This window comes from Eptesicus fuscus, chromosome 17 (genome assembly GCF_027574615.1).
Source record: "Eptesicus fuscus isolate TK198812 chromosome 17, DD_ASM_mEF_20220401, whole genome shotgun sequence".
Classification (NCBI taxonomy): domain Eukaryota; kingdom Metazoa; phylum Chordata; class Mammalia; order Chiroptera; family Vespertilionidae; genus Eptesicus; species Eptesicus fuscus.
The window spans coordinates 33554706-33575794 of record NC_072489.1 but is presented as its reverse complement, the minus strand read 5'-3'; the positions used below and the strand labels follow the sequence as shown (position 1 = coordinate 33575794).

General features: G+C 43.6%; 1 protein-coding gene across 3 annotated transcripts in view; it reads left to right on the top strand.

Moving 5' to 3' along the window:
* Window positions 1–21089, top strand: part of SGMS1 (sphingomyelin synthase 1) — a 251170-nt gene that overhangs the window by 99182 nt on the left and 130899 nt on the right. Inside the window, exon 1 of one of the 3 annotated variants that reach the window (XM_054729297.1) lies at window positions 8767–8783. The exons of the other annotated variants lie outside the window; for them this stretch is intronic. The gene's annotated coding sequence lies outside the window, so the exon portion shown is untranslated. Of the gene's footprint in view, window positions 1–8766; window positions 8784–21089 lie in introns of those variants that run through there. 3 annotated transcript variants of the gene reach the window in all.

The window sequence follows — 21089 nt, the reverse complement described above, 5'->3', positions numbered from 1 at the left end:
TGTAAGTAGCTCCTATGGCTCTCTGGCAGCATTCTCTCACTGAAGAATAATCCAGTTCCAGTTTCTGATGGGAAATTGCAGTTGGGAATATTTGTGCTAAATATCTTATATGAAAAATTACACAAATGCAATAAAAATAGTTTGTGCTTAAGTGGCTTAATTTTGAGGTTCGTGTAAAGTTTAATACTGATCTCATAAATTTAGGGCTATGTGTTTAAGGTATTTTTTAGTGCCATCCTTATCCTTAAATTAATTACTGTGATATCTTTTGGGTGAGTGAGTTCTTGTGAGATATTTGAACTCCTCTATGTGGTCTCGAACTATTATTTCAACCTCTTGAGTGGGAGAAGCCTTTGTGTCTTTCCCAACTAAGTCTATTTCCTAACTTCGTGGTCGGCAAACTGCGGCTCGCAAGCCACATGTGGCTCTTTGGCCCCTTGAGTGTGGCTCTTCCACAAAATACCACGGCCTGGGGCGAGTCTATTTTGAAGAAGTGGCGTTAGATGAAGTTTAAGTTTAAAAAATTTGGCTCTCAAAAGAAATTTCAATCGTTGTACTGTTGATATTTGGCTCTGTTGACTAATGAGTTTGCCGACCACTGTCCTAACTGAACTGACTGGGAAGGGGAGTTTTATTTGGGATGGACGGTGGAGAGGAAGCAAAGAGGATGCTTTTAGAACCTTGAGCACTGGTAGTGGGGGGAAATGTATGTGTTTGGGAGTCATACTGAGTTGGTGTTTTGGGAGCCAGAGGATTGGATCAGTGTCTGGTGACCCTTATGAACTGGAGGCAAAAAGACAAGAGTACATGTAAAAACTTAGTGAAATCTGAACAAGGTCTGTAGTTTCGCTAATGAAATTGTACAATGTCAAGTTTTGATCTTTGTATTGTAGTTATGTAAGATAAAGGGGGACCCTGGGATACATAGGAGCTCTCTACTATTTTCACAACTTCCATGTGAATTTAAAATTATTTCAAAATCAAAAGTTAAAAAAGCCTTGGCCAGTGGGCCTAGTGTTAGAACATCAGCCCATGCACCGAAGAGTCTTGGGTTCGATTCCCAGTCAAGGGCACATACCTGGGTTGTGGGTTTGCTCCCTGCCCCTGGTCAGGGAGCATGTGGGAGGCAACCAATCGATGTCTTTCTCTCTAGCCCCTCACCCTCCCTCCCTCCCTTCCACTCTCTGAAAAGCAATGGAAAAAAATATCCTCAGGTGAGAATTACCAACAACAAAATAGTTAAAACACACACACACACACACACACACACACACACACACACACACACACACGACACAATGAGATACCACTATATACCTATTAAGATGGCTAAAAAACAGGCAAATGAAACAAAAATGGTTAATACCAATTCCTGGCGAAGATGTAGAACAACTAGAACTCTCTTGCATTGCTAGTATAGCCACTCTGGAAAACAGGTAGTTTTTTACAAAGTTAAACATATACGTACCATACAAGCCAGGAATTTTCAAGCTAGGTATTTACCCAAGAGATATGAAAACCTCTGTTCACACAAAAACCTGTAGGCTAATATTTCTAGCAGCTTTAATCATAACTACCCATAACTGGAAAAAACACAAATGTCCTTCAGCAAGTGAATGGATAAATAAGCTAATATATCTATCAACGAAATATTCAGCAATAGTAAAGGACAAACACAACTATTTGGATGAATCCCAAATAAATACATTATATCATGTAAAAGAAGCCAAACTAAAAAAGGTATATCCGGTGTGACTCAAAATGGGAACTTGCTTACTGTATGTAGTTCCATTTGTGTGACATTCTGGAAAAGGCTACAGTGTAGGGTCAGGAAGCAGACCGGTGGTTGGCTGGGGTTGGGGAAAGGATTGGCTTACAATGGCATAAGGAATTTTGGATTGAGCAAAATGTTTTTATCCTGATTGTGGAGTTGATTTTGTGACTGTATGTTTTGGTCAAAACTCATAGAACTGTATATTAAAAATAATGGGTTGCTGCATGTAAATTATATCCCCAAAATCTGACTTTAACATGAAAACAATATCACCACCACACACACACACACACACACACACACACACAGAACAATGGGCTCTGGCTTAAACACCCACGAAGAATTCAGTGTCTGCCTGAATTCAGTCTCTATGATTGGTTAAGGATTTGTGAGGTCATTAGTTACACAAGATGTCTCACTCAGACATGAGTGTAGCCTCTTCAGTGCTTTGGTCTCTAATTGAGCAATGGAAATAACTATTACCTTAGAGCTGGGTGCTCTAACATTTGTGAAGCAGAATGCTGCTGGGAGATTAAAACAAAAGCTCCTGGCTCTCGCTTGTGGATATAGCCTTTAGCATATGAACATTTAATCAAATATCACTCTATCTCCTCTCCTGGGTCCTTTGTCATTAAATAAGCCATTCATAGAAAAGACTTGAGTTGTTGGATTGTTTTAAATCTCAGCTGTAACAACTGTACTGTCGTTAATGGACTATAAAATGTCCTATTTTCCCAGCAACACAATTGATTTGGTAGGAGGGAGGGATAATTTCAGCACTACAGCAGGTAGTCTAATTTAAATGTAGCTCACACATGCATATAGCAGGAATGGGAAGATTCTTACTGGAAATTTAAAGTGCTAGAGCTCTGAATCAGTGTTTCTTGATAATCAAAACTCTTTATAAAATTTGATTTTGAAAGAAGATTTAAACTCTGAACTCTTGGCTATGATTTGTGGTGTTGAAGGATATAACTTCTACTTTTATGGGATCTGGATAATGCATATGAGATAACTAACAACAGTCTTTTCCCAACAGAAATCTCCTTGTTAACTTAAAACTGGGATTTATTAGATTGGTTTGGATTTAATGCTATCCAGTAGTCATTTCAGTTGAGCAAACACTTACTAATTATTAACCACATGTCATGCCTATTATGAGGTGTTGGGTTTGCAGAGGCAAATGAGCCTCAAGCCCTGTTTTCAAGTAGTCCACCATAAAGCAGGTGGACCAAGCTATGTGCAGCTCCCTTAAATTCAGCTACAGGGGAGACCCCTCAGCAGGAAGCCCTTACCTAGGAGATGACATTTGAGTTAGCCTCTGCGTGTAAGTAGAATGTTCTCTGTGAAGAGAGAAAGCCTGGATTTTGCAGGCAGAAGGAGTTGAGTGCTATGTGAAAGCTTTTGTAGTCAGGGAATCATGACTTAGAAACGGGGCAAAGAATTTCTTCCTTTTCTCCCCAACTAAATAAGAGTTCAAATAAAAGCAATATACATGTAGTAAATAAGATATAAAATTGTAAGTAATTTACCCCCTTTCCTCCCCTGTATTAGTTTCTATTGCTGCTGCAACTAATTACCACAATGTCAGTGTTGTGAAACAACACAAATTTATCTTATGCTTCTGTAGAGCAGAACCCAACATGGGTCACCCTGGGTTAGAATCAGAGTCCAGGCTTTCGGCCTTTTCTGGCTTCCAGACGCTGCCAGTATTCTTTTGCTCTTGGTTCGTCCTCCATCTTCTCTCTGACGATTTTTCTGTAGTCATACCCAGGAAGGGGTCTCTGATTTTAAGGATCTGTGCGATTAGATTGGGCCCATCTGGATAATCCAGGATACTCTTCCCATATCAATATCCTTAATTAATTAATTTAAAAATATTTTTAAGTTTAAGTTGGCATACAATCTGATATTGGTTATATTAGTTTCAGGTGTACAATATAGTCATTTGACATTTTTATACCTTACAATATGATTACCCCACTCATTCTAGTAATCATCTATCACCATGTAAACTTTTCACAGTATTATTGACTATATTCCCCTTCCCCTTTTACCCATCCCATCATCCCCTACCTGTGGTCTCTGTTTCTATGAGTCTGTTTCTGTTTTGTTTGTTTGTTTTGGTTTTTTTGGATTCCACATATAAGTGAAATTATATGGTATTTGTCTTTCTCTGCCTAATTTATTTCACTTAGCATAATATCTTAGAGACCCATCCATATTGTTGCAATGACAAGGTTTTATTCTTTTTATTGCTGAATAATATTTCAGTGTGTGTGTGTGTGTGTGTGTGTGTGTGTGTGTGTGTGTTTGTGTGTGTAGCACATCTTCAATACCCTTAATTTAATCACACCTTCAAAGCCTCTTTTACCATGTAAGGTAATATATTCTCAGGTTTGGGGGCTTAGGATGTAGACATGGGCCCATTATTCATTATTTTGAATTCTAGTTAGCAGGCATTACTTTTGTTGAAGGGCACAAACATATTGTAATGACGATCATTGGACATATAGCTTGATGTCTTTTCCACACATGTCCTTAGGGAAAATATACTGAATTGCTGGAATAAGAGCATATGTGAGTTGTTCATTTTGGCAGAATTTGAGAAATTAATACAGAGAAAAGAAACACTTGGTACTAAAGAAAGGAAGTTCTCTAAAAGCATTGATGATGGAAATGAGCATTAATTTATGGCGTAGCATGTGCCAGTCACTATGTTAGAGGATGACTTGCTTTTTCTCATTTGTAGTTCACTGTGATGCTAAGAGAGATGTTAACCCCAGCTTACTGACCAGGAGAGTGAGCAGTAGAAGCCTGAGTAACATGCCCCAGGTGGCGACTCTAGGATTACACTCCATCTGCCCACCTCAAGGACATAGTAACCCCTTAAATTAATCCTCTACTTCTCAGCCCTTAAGCGTGGTCAGCAAAATGGCAAATTGGTAATATTGTTAGATTGTTGAGTTCTTTAAATGTTTGTGGTACTCTTATGTGCATCCTCATTTGATGTTTTACTTTAAAAACATCTCACAGAATGAGTTTTTAACAGAGCCTTGCTGGAGCACAGCACCCTCAGGGAACCCCTGCGTTGCCTAGAGCCTGAGGTCCAGCGGCTCTGGCCCAGTGGCCGGGGCTGATGGGAGTGGGGTGAGCCTCCTTCTCTGTGAGTTGTCCCTCCTGGGATCTGCTGAGTGAGAGGGAGTGGCTCCCTCCTGTCTCAGGCTGAGCTGGGCTTCACTGTAACCAGGGGAGCCTCGGTCAGAACAGAAATTCTCCTGGTGTTGCCACTCTGGGGTGTGAGTGTATTGGGGTGTGAAGCTCCTGAGGGTGGCAGGAGGCCATTTAGGGCTGCTTCTCCGAAAGCCTCCATCACCAAGCCCACATCGCCTGGCAGGTCCAGTGGTGGCCGGAAGTGGTAGTGCATAGCAGACTGTTGGCAGGTGGTTGGCTGATTTGGGAAGGGGGAGAGGTGGTTGGATTCCATCGTAGCATGCAGGTGATAGGACTTGCCTCAGGGATCATAAAAATCAGGGTGTGGGGTGCTTCCAATTGCTCAGGCCTTTTCCATGCACTCTTGGACAGAAAGCAGCGTGATGCTCGCTCCTTCAGGGTGAGCAGCGCTAGATAAAGGAGTGGCCGAGCTGCCTGCCTTCCAGCCCGTTTCGCTCGGCCCCGGTTGGCCTGGGCCCAGGGCTCCACGTTCCTGGGCTCTGTCATTGAGAGAAGAGCTCAGTGCAGAGACAAGGAGCTACTTACGTGAATTCAGACCAGTGGCAGCCGCAAGAAAGGATCAAGTCCTTCTGCTTTGCTTCCGCTCAACTCTAAAGGGTACTTCAGGATTTTTATAATATTGCAGAGTTCCTTAGGAGAATTTGACTTGGGGCATTTATTCTTAAGGTTTTGGGGACTTTCTGTGAGGGGAGGGGCTCTCTGTCAGGACAGTCTGACAGGGATGGACCTGTTGGCTGGATCTAGCTACCAACAGGCTGTGTGATCTTGTCTCAGTTACTTTCCCTCTCTGGGCCTTTAATCCAGGAAGCTTGGATTAGAGCAGCTGAGTGATCCATGCTCAGTACCAGCACTTTGGGTACCGGTACATTGGACGCTAGAGCCCTGGGTCCTACCTGACACGCTTTGCAGAGCTGCTTCTGATTCCTGGGTCGCAGCACTTATCCGCTCTGTGAGCGTAAGCAAGTGACTCCTCCTTCACCTCTTTGACCAGATGGGGATCAAGTCACTTGGATCACGGTGTAGTTGTAATGATTCAGTCCATTAAGTGAAGTCATGTGTGAGTGAAGCACTTAGCAGGTACCTGGCGCCTGCCTGGGAAGGGTACAGCTCTTGGGGGACCGCCTTAGCATATAGACCCCCTTAGCACGTGGTATGTGAGGGTCTTGCAGCACAGAGTGAGCGGCTCCCGTTAGCTTTAATAAGAAGAACAAATTCTGGTAACTGTGGACCAGCAAGACGTTCTTTCCTCCCTGCTTTCTATTCCTTAACATCACGTGACTTTGCTCCTAGAAGGGTGTCAGTGGCTGACCTCTGGGGTCCCAGCCTGGGTAGCTCTGCTCTCTGGGCTGCCCTTTGAAGAGGATTCTATAGTAGGAAATGAAACTGACCACAGGCATGGTCTAAATGGCTCAACGTGGCATTTCTCAATTTGGGACTTCATTGTTTCAACATAGCTTTTTCATAGTTCCTTACTTTCGTGATTAGAAATTTGTGAAGCATATACAATGGAGTGGAAAAGCAGCTATATTTTCTTGAAAGAAGACAGGGAAGCGCGAAAAGGAAGGCTTCATCTTCTCTCAAATATTTATTGAACTCGGCTATATTTAAGGCACTGGAGATGCAAAAATGAGTATCACCGATGTGGTCCTTGCCGTCATGGAGATTAGGTTATTGGGGCAGGGCAGACATTCCATCGCAGAAGTGATGATTTCAGTATAGCTGACAGGGCTTGGAGAAGTAGTGGGGATAAGTGTGTGACGTAGGATCCCATGTGATGGGGAGATCAGGACAGTCACCCAAGGGTGACGTGTAGCTTGAGGTGTGAAGGAGGAGAGGGAGAGCATGCCAGGGCGGATGGCGAAGGCATTTCTTCAGGCAGAAGGAACACGAGCAAAGGCTCCCTGGCAGAAAGGAGCTGGGCCCATCAGAGAGTGTGAAGAAGGCCAAGGTCACTTGGAGGCTAGTGAGCTTGGGGACAGACGGGGGTGAATGATCTAGATAGAGAGGTAGGCCAGGGCTGGTGGCCTGGACATGGAGGAGCCAGGTTTTATTCCAAAAAGCAGTAGGAAGCTTTGAGCTACTTAAGGATGGGCCATGATATGATTCCATACGTGATTTTAAAAGGTTGCTTTTTTCTTTCAATCCAGTGTTAGACAAGATGAGAGAGAGCAGCTACGAAATGTTTAACCCTTTGCACTCGTTTGCTTTTTTCTCGATTCCTGCTACCGATGCTAACCGTGTCGAGTCACACTCAACATCCGAGTGCAAAAGGTTAAATATCACATATTTTTTTGTTTTTATAAATCGGTCTAAAAACCAAGATGTCCATCTGTTAAATTGTTCAGATTTGGGGGCTAAAGTATAGCACATTGTAATTCCTCTAAGATACTTGTTTTTCTGGGAGGGGCCATTGACTTTTTGATGACATTGTTTACTTTCTGGAGAAAGGTATGGAGGTTAGCATCAAAACTAACCTTAAAGCAGAAATTTGAGGGCAGCACTGGATACAAACCTTTTGTTAGAGATATTGTTGGATCTCTGGGTCTCTGCATAGCCAGTCATTTGAAAGGACTAATAATCAGATGTGTTCCTAAGCTTACTAATTTTGAGAATAAATCTATTGCCATCACTTATAAAAAACGGATCTCGGATTGTGAAAGAAGAGGCTGTATATATATAGATGTGAGTTACGAATATATTGCTGGAGTCACACTCCTGTTTGAATCACCAGCACTTACTAGTTGTGTAACCCTGCTCAAGTTACTTAACTTCTTACTTTAAACGGGTGCTACCCAAATTGTATTGTTACTTGAGAGGTTACAAGAAAATAAATATGCATTATTATTGAATTTAAGAGCTAACCTAATTGATGCTATTATGAAATGGGATTTAGAGGTAGAAGTATCGTAAAGAGAACCAGGTGATAGAGAACATAATTGGTCCACTCCAACGCTCCCCAGACTTGCCTGAGCGGAAGGATATCCTCGGGGTGCTTGTGAAAATGTGCATTCTCAGGCACCACCCAGATGTGCTGAATCGGCTCTCCAGAGGCGGGTCCTGGGAACCTTGCTCGGGGAGGCAGGTGATGACGCACCTTCGCTTTTGTGAGCCTGTCCCTGGTTTCAGATACTCTGCCCGGTGGATTTCAGGTGTGTGCTTATACTTGCCAGATGATGACCCAATTTTCAGTCAGGAAATGTGGTCACTGTTTGTATAGGCCATCGTATTCAGAATCTTCTCTCTAATCAAAGCAGATGTAACTCGCTCTGGGTTCCCAGCAACATGAGATGACATATAGCTACAGAACAGCGTGGTGCGGTCTACGTTCCTCAGCCTTCTTGGCCTTTTCTTTCTCTAAAAAACCTGACAACCGTTATAACCTGCTCTGTGAAGTATGCACAGTGACCTGGCCAACATATCTTGACAACCCGTCCTCCCGAGCCTCTGAGGCCTCCAGCCCCAGCTGTCAGAGTGGCAGTGACCCGGGAAGTGTCTGGACCCCCTTCCTGGTGTTGTTATTGGAGGCCGAGCCTGCGGAGCTGCTCTTTCCACCTCTGAGAGCTGGGAACCAGGAAGGAACGTTCCACTTGACTGCACTCAGGACAGCGTGTTCTTAATCAGCTGTTCTGGAAAAACAGCATTATGTTGTTTTCACACAAGCCTGCAAGTTCATTTCCCCTCGCTGGCCCAGGCAATCATGTTCCTCTCGGCGACAAAGGGAGATGAGCAGCTGAAACTGTTACTGCCAGGGCTGCGCTTTCTGCAGACATCGCAGGTGGAGTTCACACCTCTGGGAGGAATCCAGGGTTTCCATTATCAGTGAGGCGGTGGGACCCCCACACCGGCCGGGGCTGCGGGCGGTTGTTCTCTCACATGAGTCTATGAAGATTTAAAGAATTTTCTCTAGCAGCAGTTTTTTAATTGGTCATGGTTTTGTACTGATGCTTCACTACACTTGACCTTCTGGGAAAGGTTTGGAGGCTAGGATCACAGCTACCTCAAAGCAGAAATTGGAGGGCAGCACGGGACACAAGCCTTCTGTTAGAGATATTGTTGGGTCTCTGCATAGCCAGTTATTTGAAAGGCCTAATAATTCAGATGTGTTCCTAAACTTACTAACTTTTGAGAATAAATCTATTGTCATCACTTGTAAAAAATGAACAGTTTTGAATCACTAGTACTTACTAGCTGTGTAACCTTGCACAAGTTACTTAACCTCTTACTTAAATGGGTGTTACCAAAATTGTATTATTATTTGAGGGGTTAGGAGAAAATAAATATGTGTTATTGTTAACATTTAAGAGCTAGCCTAATTGATGCTATTACTAAATGAGATTTATTTCAGGTTGACCTTAACTGTATTTTTCTGTTTGCATTATCATGGGAGAAATTTATTTGTGCTAAGAATGTTATTTGGATGTTAAATTCATTTTCTGACCCATGGACATATCAACCCATGTTTAGGAACTTTTTAAAAAATTGAAAGTTGCCTCAGCTGGTTTTGTTCAGTGGTTAGGGCGTCAGCCTGTGGACTGAAGGGTCGCAGGTTTGATTCCCAGTGGAGGGCACATACCTCAGTTCCAGGCTCCATCCCGGACCTGCACTGGGGAGCGTGCAGGAGGCAGCCAGTCAGTGTGTCTCTCTCACATCACTGTTTCCCTCTCTCCCCTTCCGCCCTCCCTTCCACTCTAAAACTCAATGGAAAATATCCTCAGGTGAGGATTTTAAAAAAAGTGGAAAAGTTAATGTGTGTTAGTAGTTCTGCATATTTTTATTCCTTAGAAAAAGCCTGTGAGGTCTTGAGGGCATCTACCTAAATACTGCACATTTACAGTTAAGAATCTAGAGATTCAAAGGGAAGGTATTTCTTATCCTTTTTTCCTTGCCTTCATATTTTCATGTGAGAAAATTTTGTATCTGCAAAACATTAAATGGCGGAATCCTAAACTTTTAGTGAATTTAAAAACAACTCATTGGGGAAATGTTGTGAAATACGAGCAGAGTTGGCACGCCTAGAGGACTAAACCTTCCAGACAGAAAAGCCGGGGGCGGGGCTGGCGTGCGGGTGAGTGTGCTTTCTTCTCTCAGGTGGGTAGGTAGGAGGAATCCGCCCTCCGTGGGGACTGACCCTCTCCCTCACTCAGGAGCTCCGTGATGGGACGAGTCTAGGCCTGCATTGCTTTCGTTCCTGAATTCTTTTGCTGTTCTGGCCTTTTTTTTTTTTTTTTTCTTTCCTCATTTGTAAATCATCTCTGTGTGGAAGTTCAAGAGTCATCTTTTAACAGGCAGTAGAGATGATCACCCAGGTAAGCCGTTCTGATCCGTTGTAGCCACAGATTGGTGCCTTGTCAGGTGAGGGGCCTCTGTGGGAGGAGGGAGTTGGTGGAAGAACAGCGGGACCTAGGCACTCGGGTCCTGCTGACAGGAGGCAAGGCCCGCGCCAGGCATTTGTAAATTACAAATATAGTACATACTGAAGACAGTCTGTCTACAAAGGAAGACCTCTGTTCAAAGAAACTAAAAACCCCAATTCCCCAGCAAACATACAGGCACAAAAACGGACAATAAGCAAGATGTGCAAGTTTAATTTTGTTAAATACCCATACTTAAAATTGTAATTGTTTATGCAATTATGTCTAATTATCTAAAAAGTAGTTCTAAGATTTTTTATTAGGGTTTTAATGACACTATGTATTTTAATATCTCACCATATTGCCTAACCTTTCTAAAAGTGGGATTCCTACCTTATACTTTTTTTCTAAGTTCCTGCTGCACCAAACACAAGACAGAGCACCTTATAATAAGGATTTCGAGATGACTTGTTGAATTGAGTTGAAGTGTGACTCAGTTGATTTGTGTAGGTGGATTCTGCACTACTTGTTTGTTGGTGTTCACATATTCATGATGTTTATTTACAAGCTGTTTCAGTTCAAGAAATGCTTGCAAATTTTTCTTAGTCTGTGTGTGAATCATGTAGAATTATCTCTGCAAATTAGTTTTCTTAATTAACACAGAGAAGAGGGAAAAATCAAACATGTTTAATTAAGTGCCCTGCCTAGGATAGTTAAAAATGTAACGAAGTACTTTAGTATGTAACATAAAATTTTGCATAAAATCATGTATACAAGAGATAATTGTAAATAGTTGTTATAATGTTCACATAATTTAGAACTCTGTTTTTATTTGTGTTAGAATGATGGAGTTTGGGGACTGGATTCCTTCCCTCTACCCAGTTCTCAGCATTGAAGGAGAGTCTGCAGGGAGGTGCTGTGGATGGACAGGGAGAGGAGGTCCTATAAGTGGGCTGAGGACTTGAGAAGCAGGGGGGCGGGAGGAGGAGGCGAACAGGGCCCACTGGGGGAAGCATAGGTGTTATTGCTAGAGAGGATGCCAAAAGATGACTGTGGAGAGGCTGGGACACTGTGCAGGGAGGTTCTTACTTACTCTTGGGTTTTAAGCAGGAAGTGACAAGATACAATTTCTGCTGTAGGAAGATCTCTTCTGCATGGTTTTGGGGGTGGACTGAAGGCCACAGCAGCATTTGCCCATTCAATTGCTCCTCCCTCGGGCCTCTCTGTGCCTGCCTCTGCTTTATTTTCTGGGAGGCACTTGTCACCAGATCACACAGCATTTTATTTATTTGTTTACTTGCTCATTGCCTGCTCTCCTAAGTGGAATGAAAACCCCCGAAGGCAGGGGTATGTCTGTATCCCAATGCGGTATCTCCAGTGCCACCATAATGCCCAGCAAGTAACAGGTGCGCAGCAAGGATATATTCACCAATCGAATGCTTGAGTCAGTTTCTGAAATCAAAGTGTGTCATTGCTTTCCCCCAAAATTTACTAATTGATTACAGAAGGAAAAAATAGTAACAGAAGTGGGAAATCTGGACAACACTTTAAAGGAGGGATCAAAATTAACATCACAATAAGGGACAATGGTGTCACCTGCCTCTGGATGTCACACCCCAGTCAAGAATGGGGCATCTGAATCTAATCATGAAGAAACATCAGAGAAAACCAACTGAAGGCTATTCTCTAAAATGACTGGCATGTAGTCTTCAAAAATATCAATGGCATGAAAGACAAAAGCTGAAGAACTGTTTCAGTTGAAGGAACACTAAGGAGACATACGGGTTAAAAGCAGTTTATGATTCTGTGCTGGGTCTTGGGGAAAAGAAAACTGCCGTAAAGGTCATTAAGACGATTGATGAGATTAAAATATGCAAAGGGGACCTGGGAAACATCACAAGCCAGCAAGATTGCTTCTATCTAATTTAGCTCTTTGGATAAAATGTCAGGATTCACAAGCCACATATCTGGGTGGCTTGAGTCATGTTGCAGGTCAAAGATCAGCAGGGGTAAGAACCCTAGAATTGGATTCTAGAGACCTGGCTTCTATCGGGGCTCTGCTGCTCCCCGCCGCCCCCCAAACTGTTTGTGGCCATGGTTCTTTCTCAGAGGTTGGAGTTCTGAGGTTCAGAGACTCTGCTGTTACATAACTTTGAATCTGAACAGCACACCTAGTTCCAAGGATGTGAATGCTAGGGTTTACTGTAGCTTCTCTGGAGGTAGGATTCAGATTTCAAAAGCCAGTGAAGGAGGAAAAAGTAAAGACTGTGACTGACAGGTTTCCTTTTTAGTAGCACTGACGTTCTTATTTGTTGATTTCTTCTTGATGGTCAAATTACAGTGAAAACACAGAGGGAGGTGGGGATAGAAGGAAGCGCCACATACTCAAAAATAGTTTTGTGTACAGTCATTCTGTCTTCTAAAGCGGGGAAGCTAATTTCAGGAATTTATTTTAGGGCATGTTTTGTTATCAGTCACTTTTCAGCCCTGCTCCTTCTGCCTGGCCCAGGGATCATGGAGACCCAGTGATGATAGATATCCCTACCGTGACCATGAGCCTTCCTAGGATTGGCTAAAGAGTTCTTTGAAAAATCAGCTGAGATCCCTCGTTAAATCTTGAACCACCAAAGAAAGATTTTAAAATTGTATATCATATACATAATCATTGAAATTAGAAAGTAATTTCAAAGCATTTTAACATAACAATGGTTGAAACAGTTTCCCCTTTAAACCTGAACTAATAAATCTAAACAAATGCCATCTTCAGAGCATGCCAGTGTTTTGAACCACTTCCTGGGGTGGGTGGTAATATTCTCTATATATAAAACCCTAATATGCAAATAGACTGACCGATGGAACAACTGAACAACAGAACAACCGGTCGCTATAAGGTGTGCTGACCAACAGGGGGTGCACGTGGAACATGGTGGGCGTCAGCAGCAGGTGGCAGAGCATGGAACATGATGGACGTTGGCCACGGCGGGATGGTGGAAGGTGAGCAGGGGCGCTAAACCAAGACGGGGCGCCGGTCACTGTCATCAGGGTGAGCCTCTGGTGGTTACTGAAAATTCTTTGCTCCTGTGTGCGGTGGTCCCTCCCAGCACTTGCACCTGCTGCTTGCACCGGCCTCATTCGCACCTGCTGCCAGTGCCGGAGCCGCCACTCGCACCCGATGCTGGTGCCCGGTGCTGGTCCCGATCACTCGGCGCCATCAGCAGGTGCTGGCCCTGATCGCCCCTGAGGGCTTCTCCACCTCCCCCTGCTCTGGGTGGCGGTGGGAGCGGGGCTGCCGGCAGAGGGCACAGAGGATGGGCTGAGACCCGTCCCTGTGCCCACCGCAGCCTTGAGGCCCACAGTTCCTTTCAAGGTGCACAAATTCGTGCACTGGGCCCTAGTGGTTTTATAATAGCCAATATGGAGAGATGAAGACTGTCCAGAAACCTGGAGCCAGTAACGTAATTAAGGTTTTAGAGTGTTATTTTACATGAATGCTTCTCAGTGGAGTATATAAATAATGTGTCAACATTTTAAGGAGTAATTGAAAATGTAATAATATTAATGGAACCTGAATCAGAATCCTTATGTAGAGATTAAAAATGTTGATAAATGTGGAGTGCTTAGAAAAATGCCTAGTGCATACACACACACAGTAAAGGGTCTTTAAGTGTTTTGATGATGAATAAGCATCCTTTTGAGGTAATTCTTATTTTAAAATCCATTTTTATGTGCATAAATGTAAAGTATGCATACATACATCTTCTTTTACAACTGCTTTAGGTTCCCACATATATTATATTTTACTGTAAATTGTTAGTAAATTTATAGAAAGAACAAACTGACAACAGTTATTTGTAGGAATTTGGTTTACATGTTCCTAAGTCTTTCTCTCAGGTTCTGTGAATTTCAATGAGAAGCCAGATAAAGATGCAAAGTAAAAGATACCTAGACAGTCTTCATCAGGTTAAGTTTTTTTTTGTTTTGTTTTGCTTTTTAATACAGTATGTGAAATTAGCCTAAGCCATACTTTAAAAGATAGCTCTTCGTTGTTGCTGGGGTCAATTCCTAGTCAGGGCACATGCCCGGGTTGCAGGCTCGATCCCCAATGGGGGTCATGCAGGAGGCAGCCGATCAATGATTCTCATCATTGATGTTTCTCTCTTTCCCTCTCCCTTCCTCTCTCTGAAACCAATAAAAACATAAAAAAAAGATAGCCCATTGTCATTAACTCTTTAACCCAAAGAACATAGAAAAGCAATTTTATCTCACAATATGCTTTACCCTTTTGCTATAACTGGATTAAGTAGAAAATTAAGTATAAAATATGTGACAAGCCCTTTTCAAATTGTGAAAAAAGGTGCAATTTTGTGTTATGCTACCACTGTTTAATTTCTGACAGCCTGCCTGCTCTAGAGAATGTTTATATATTTACTAGAGGCCCGGTGCACGAGATTCGTGCACTGGTGTGTGTTGGCAGGGGGATCCCTCAGCCCGGCCTGCTCCCTCTCGCAGTCCAGGACCCCCCACTCCTTACCACCTGCTGAGGCTCCCGCCACCGTCACTGCACTCACCACCTGTGAGCCCAGCTTCTGGCTGAGCAGCGCTTGCGCACTGACCACCAGGGGGAAGCTCCTGCATTGAGCATCTGCCCCCTGATGGTCAGTGCACATCATAGTGACCGGTCGTTCAGCAGGTCATTACGCTGTTCTGTCGATTTGCCTATTATGCTTTTATTATATAGGATATGTAAGAACATGCTTTTGTAGCTGCAGGGACAGTTTTGAGGTTTGAGGAGTATGTGTATAAATTGTATCAAATAAGATGATCTGAATAAATTTGGGAGGGACATGCATATGTGAAGTGTTAAATATGAGATCTTTTAGTGACTTATATTTTATGGTATTTAAGTAATAATGAAACCTTTCTCTTCCTTATCATCTGTTACTCATTTAGTGCTTATTACATGCCAGACACATGCTAAGTGCTTTATACAATTTTGCAGCTTAATTTTCCCACAAATTTAACACACATGTATTCACAGCTCCATTTCACAAATGAGGAAACTGGGGTTTAGAGGAGAGGTACTTTATCTCAGAAGTGGCAGTTTCAGATCTGAATACAAAGATGGTTTTGTGCCCCCCATTTTTTTTTTTTTTAGCTCAACTGCATTATTAAAATTACCTCTCAGAAGACGTTTATTCAGCATACTCATGAGAACCAGATTTGCTAATATTCTTAGCCAACTGCATAGGTGGGACAAAAGTTTAATTCAATTAACAAGTTTTAAAGTAAAAAAAAAAAAGATAAAGAATTGCTATTTATAAAAAACCCCATAGCCAGGTCGGCGTGGCTCAGTGGTTGAGCATCGACCTGTGAACTAGGAGGTTATGGTTCACTTCCTGGTCAGGGCACATACCTGGGTTGTGGGCTCGATCCCCTGAGGGGAGCATGCAGAAGGCAGCCAATCAATGATTCTCTCTCATCATTGATGTTTCTAACTCTCCCTTTCCCTTATTCTCTGAAATCAATAAATATATATATATATACATTTAAAAACCATAAAATGACAAATGTTGACAAAAATATGGATAAGTTGTTCCTTATGTTCTGGTTCGGGTAGGAATGTAAAATAATACAGTTTCTATGGAAAACAGTATGGTGATCCCTCAAAAAATTAAAAATATAATTACCATATGACCTAGCAATTCTACTTCTGAGTATCCAATAAAATTGAAAACAGGATCTCGAAGAGATATTTGCACATCCATTTTCATAGCAGCATTAGTCACAGTAACCAAGAGGTGGGAGCAACCCAAATGTTCTCTGATGGTAAGTGGGTAGATAAAATGTGGTGTATACAAACAGTAAAATGTTATTCAGCCTTGAAAAGGAAGGAAATTCTAACAAATGTTGCAACATGGATGAACTTGAAGACATTATACTAAGTGAAATAAACCAGTCACAAAAGGACAAATACGAATTTATATTTATATAAAGTACCTAGAGTATCAAAATTACAGAGATAGAATGTAGGATGGTGGTTTCCAAGGGTGGGGTGGGGGGAGGGGAGGAAAGGAGAATGCAGAGTTATTGTTTAGTAGGAACAAGAGTTTCACTTGGGAAGGTGAAAAAGTGTTGGAGATTGATGGTGGTGATGGTTGCACAACAATGTGAATGTTCTCGTTGCCACTGAACTATATACTTCAAAGTGGTTAAGGCAGTAAATTTTATGTTAATTGTATTTTACCACAATTAAAAAGCCTATCTAATAAAAGAGTAATATGCAAATTGACCATCACTCCAACATACAAGGTGACTGCCCCCATGTGGACACAAGATGGCCAGCAGGGGAGGGCAAATGGGAGGGACCAGGCCTGCAAGGGAGGGCAGTTGGGGGCAATCAAGCCTGCAGGGGAGGGCAGTTGGGCGGGACCAGGCCTGCAAGGGAGGGCAGTTGGGGGTGATCAAGCCTGCAGGGGAGGGCAGTTAGGGGTGACCAGGCTGGCAGAGGAGGGAAGTTGGGGGCGACCGGGCCTGCAGGGAAGGGCAGTTGGGGGGGACCCAGGCCTACAGGGGAGAGCAGTTGGGGTGACCAGGCCTGCAGGGGAGGGCAGTTGAGGGCAATCAAGCCTGCAGGGGAGGGCAGTTAGGGGTGACAAGGCTAGCAGAGGAGGGTGGTTGTGGGGGGGACCAGGCCTGCAGGGGAGGGCAGTTAGAGTGACCAGGCCTGCAGGGGAGGGCAGTTTGGGGGGACCCAGGCCTGCAGGGGAGGGCAGTTGGGGCGGGGGACCAGACCATCAGGGGAGAGCAGTTAGGGGCAATGAGGCTGGCAGGAGAGGGCAGTTAGGGGTGACCAGGTCGGTAGGGGAGGGAAGTTGGGGGGGGAGGGGAGAGCAGTTAGGGGCAATCGGGCTGGCAGGGGAGCAGTTAGGCATCAATCAGGCTGGCAGGGGAGTGGTTAGGGCATGATCAGGCTGGCAGGCAGAAGCGGTTAGGGACAATCAGGAAGGCAGGCAGGCGAGCAGTTGGGAGCCAGCCGTCCTGGACTGTGAGAGGGATCGGGCCTAAATGGGCAGTCAGACATCCCTCCAGGGCTCCCAGATTGGAGAGGGTGCAGTCTGGGCTGAGGGACAGCCCCCCCTCCTCCGTGCACGAATTTTGTGCACCAGGCCTGTAGTAATAATTATAAAAAGGAAAAATAAATAAAGAATTGACGTGGTTGGCTGTGAACTCTTCCCTCTGAAGGATAAAAGAGATTTTTATCCCAGTCACATATTTTGCAAGTTACATTATTGCAACCCACCCAAATAGCATTCTTTGGGAAATCAGGGGTGGTGGGGATTCATTGAGACCTTGAGTTTCACTTTCCCAACCCCTAACTTGCTTGAAGTCTTCATTCTCTTCATTTTGTCCAAGCAAAATGAATGGGCTTTTCTTAGAAATCGAATTCCCTGGAGGGTGATACCAGCATACTTTCACTCAGGGTTTTAACAGCAGCTTGCTCAGCCTGAGAGGAAAAGCAACATGCAGAAATAACCCGGGGTTGGCATTCAGATGGGTAAACAAGATGTTTCTAAAATAAAACCTGTAACTGAGAGTCATGCTTTTCAGTTAAGCCCAGTGTTAGATGGTAAGTGGATGAACCATCTGGTGTGAACTGGTCAACTGAAGGTTGTGGAATTTAATCCCCAGTCACCTTTTGGTTTATCTTATAGAATCTCACTGGTTCCGAATTCAATCCCGAAAGGATTAATGGGATACAACAATGAAGCTAGGCTGTCCTGTCTCCCAGCTTTAACACTAGATGGCTTGTATGAATTGTAATACTTGAAGAGATGGGTCCGACCTTTCTGGTGAACGGACCTCATACCCTAGTGCAGAGCGGTCCTCATCAGGCATCTTTCCATGTTGTGGGAAGTTCAACAAAGGAGTATAGGGAGCACCTGGCACAGAGGCCTTTCCCCTATTTGGGGGGCAGGGGAGGAGAAGTGTGGGTGAAGCCAGAGTTCCCCAAGTGAATGATGGCTAAGTGTGGCCCTGAGAAGTTGTTACCACGGCTTCTGGACTTCATTCTAACGGCAGACAGTGGGGCTGTTGTCCCTCGTCAGTGGGGACAGGAGGGTGGAAATAACCAGGGTGATTACACCTAGCGTGGAATTAGTGAGACCGAAAAGGAGGCTGCTGCCGGTTGTGCCTAAAGATCATGGCAGTGATATTAGCCACATGCTGCCTATGTGCCAAAAGCTTGACGTGCCTTGTCCTCTCTCAGCTCTGTGAGCTCCGGGTGGGTGGCATTCCAGTACCGTTTTTCAGATGAAGAAATTAGGAGCAGAGAGGCTAAACAATTTGCTGAAGGTCACACAGCTTGTGCTGACTGGATCCGGGATGGTAGGCAGGCCTAGGTGCTGGTGGGGAGGATTGTGTTTCAGAAGGTCCAGAGGTGGTTGATTGCCTTTAAACTGGGCTCCAGGAGCCCTCAGGTAGCTCTGGCCACGTCAGTTCCTTCTTGGAGAGATGACAGCTGCTATACCGTAGGAGCTGGCCTGGCCTGAGCTTTGTGGAGGGATGGGCCAGTTGGGGGCATTTGCTAGTGCTGTGGGCACCCGGGTGCCTGGTTGCTTTTCCGGATGGTGGTAGTGGTGGGGGTGTTGGGCATAATGGGGGTGGTGGCAGAGGACACAGTGTGATTCTATTTAGTAAGTTGGCTACGTTAACATTTATTGACGAGAGCAGGTTCCGCCAGTTCCCAGCATTTGGCTGAGGAATAAAGAACAGCAGACAACCAGCAGAGTGCTTTTGTATGATGTTTACTTTGTACAGAACTATGTGCTTGGCACAACCTGCTTGACAATACAGGTAGCAAGAAATTTATAGCCACTAACGGATTATTTATACCAGAATACAAAAAAGCAGAATTTTCAAATGTTCTGGAGGCCTGTTTCTTGCAGGCGGCTGTGGAAAGTGTGTAGCTCATCTACCAAAATGTAGGAAAGGTGGTTAGCAGTTTTGTAGAGAAGCAAGGAACTGTGATTTTCCACTTTGTTTAAACAACCTACCTGCATTGGCCATGCTTATCATTGAATACATAGGCCTCAGTATTAAAGGAAAACTGACAGATAGGGAACATCTGCTATTTTACTTTTAAAAAGGTTAAATTGTTTCTTTTTCAGTAAAATATATATATATATATATATATATATATATACATGGTTTAAAAAATTCCCTAAGCAACATAGAAGGTAGGAAGTGAAAAGCCTTCCTTTCATTCCAGTCCTCCCTTGCCTTCCCCAGAGTTAGTTTCAGTTTTGTGTGTATTCTTCCATCATGTTCTATGCAAACACAAACATTCTGAATACAATATGCACACTATTCCATGGTTTGGTCTTTTCATTGTCTGACACTTCTTGGAGATGATGACATATCAGCACATATAAGTTTCACCCATTTTAAAAAGTGGCTACACGATTCCCATGTATGGGACAACCAGAATTTAACCACTCTCATTTAGACATTAACTCTCTTTTAAAATATATATATATATTACTGATTTTTTTACAGAGAGAAAGGGAGAGGGACAGAGAGCCAGAAACATCGATGAGAGAGAAACATCGATCAGCTGCCTCCTGCACACTCCCTACTGGGGATGTGCCTGCAACCAAGGTACATGCCCTTGACAGGAATCGAACCTGGGACCCTTCAGTCCTCAGGTTGACGCTCTATCCACTGAGCCAATCCGTTTAGGGCTAGACATTAACTCTTTTTAAAGCAATATTGAGAGGTATATCCTTATGGTACATCCTTCGTTGTTAAGTTTTGTACATGCAAAGTCTCGGGAGGCTTTCTGTGGGCTTTGTGAAGCTAGCATTTGGACATCTGTTGTGTGGAAAACCAGTCACCTTTTAGAATTTAGCTTGTTTAACATAGTTTCCATCCCACCAGCAATTGTGTAAAGGAGCTGGTTAATGCATCACTTCTATTTAAACATTTTCTCCTAAAAGTAAGGTATTTCAATAAGTGTTATTTCAGGCAGGGACAATTTAATTGTTAAGTAAGTCCCTCTCTTGATAGAAACAGCAGTCTTGATTCTGAGCCCCAGCACCCCATTAAAATCCAAGAACTGTAAGCTAACCATGATTGTGTGGGGGCCACTGGCTTCCCTGGATGCGGAGCAGAGCGAGTGGCCCCCACGCTATCATGGTTAGCTTCCCTGAATGTGGGGAATGTGCCGAGTGGCTGTTAGGGGCGAGTCTTGAGCTTCCCAAGGACCTGCTCCTATTGTAGCCACAGCTCTGTGTCGCTGCTCTGTTTTTCATCTGCACTTCTGTGTCACCAGTTCGTGGGTTATTTTTCTGCCAGCTTTGTGCATGTTAACCTACCTGAGGGGGTGTGCTTAAACTTCTTATTCATATCGATGTATTTCTGCAAATTTTTGTTTTTCATCACCTTTCTAAAGTTAAATCTTCTTAGGAAGATCTGAGGATGTTTCAAGAAACTGGTAGTGACTTTTTGTTTTTGTTGAGATGTTTTAGTATTTAACCTGGTGTTTGGAACCTGGGCTTTGCCATTTCATTCTCTAGACCCGTGGTTGGCAAACTGTGGCTTGCGAGCCACATGCGGCTCTTTGGCCCCTTGAGTGTGGCTCTTCCACAAAATACTACGGCCTGGGCGAGTCTATTTTGAAGAAGTGGCGTTAGAAGAAGTTTAAGTTAAAAAAATTTGGCTCTCAAAAGAAA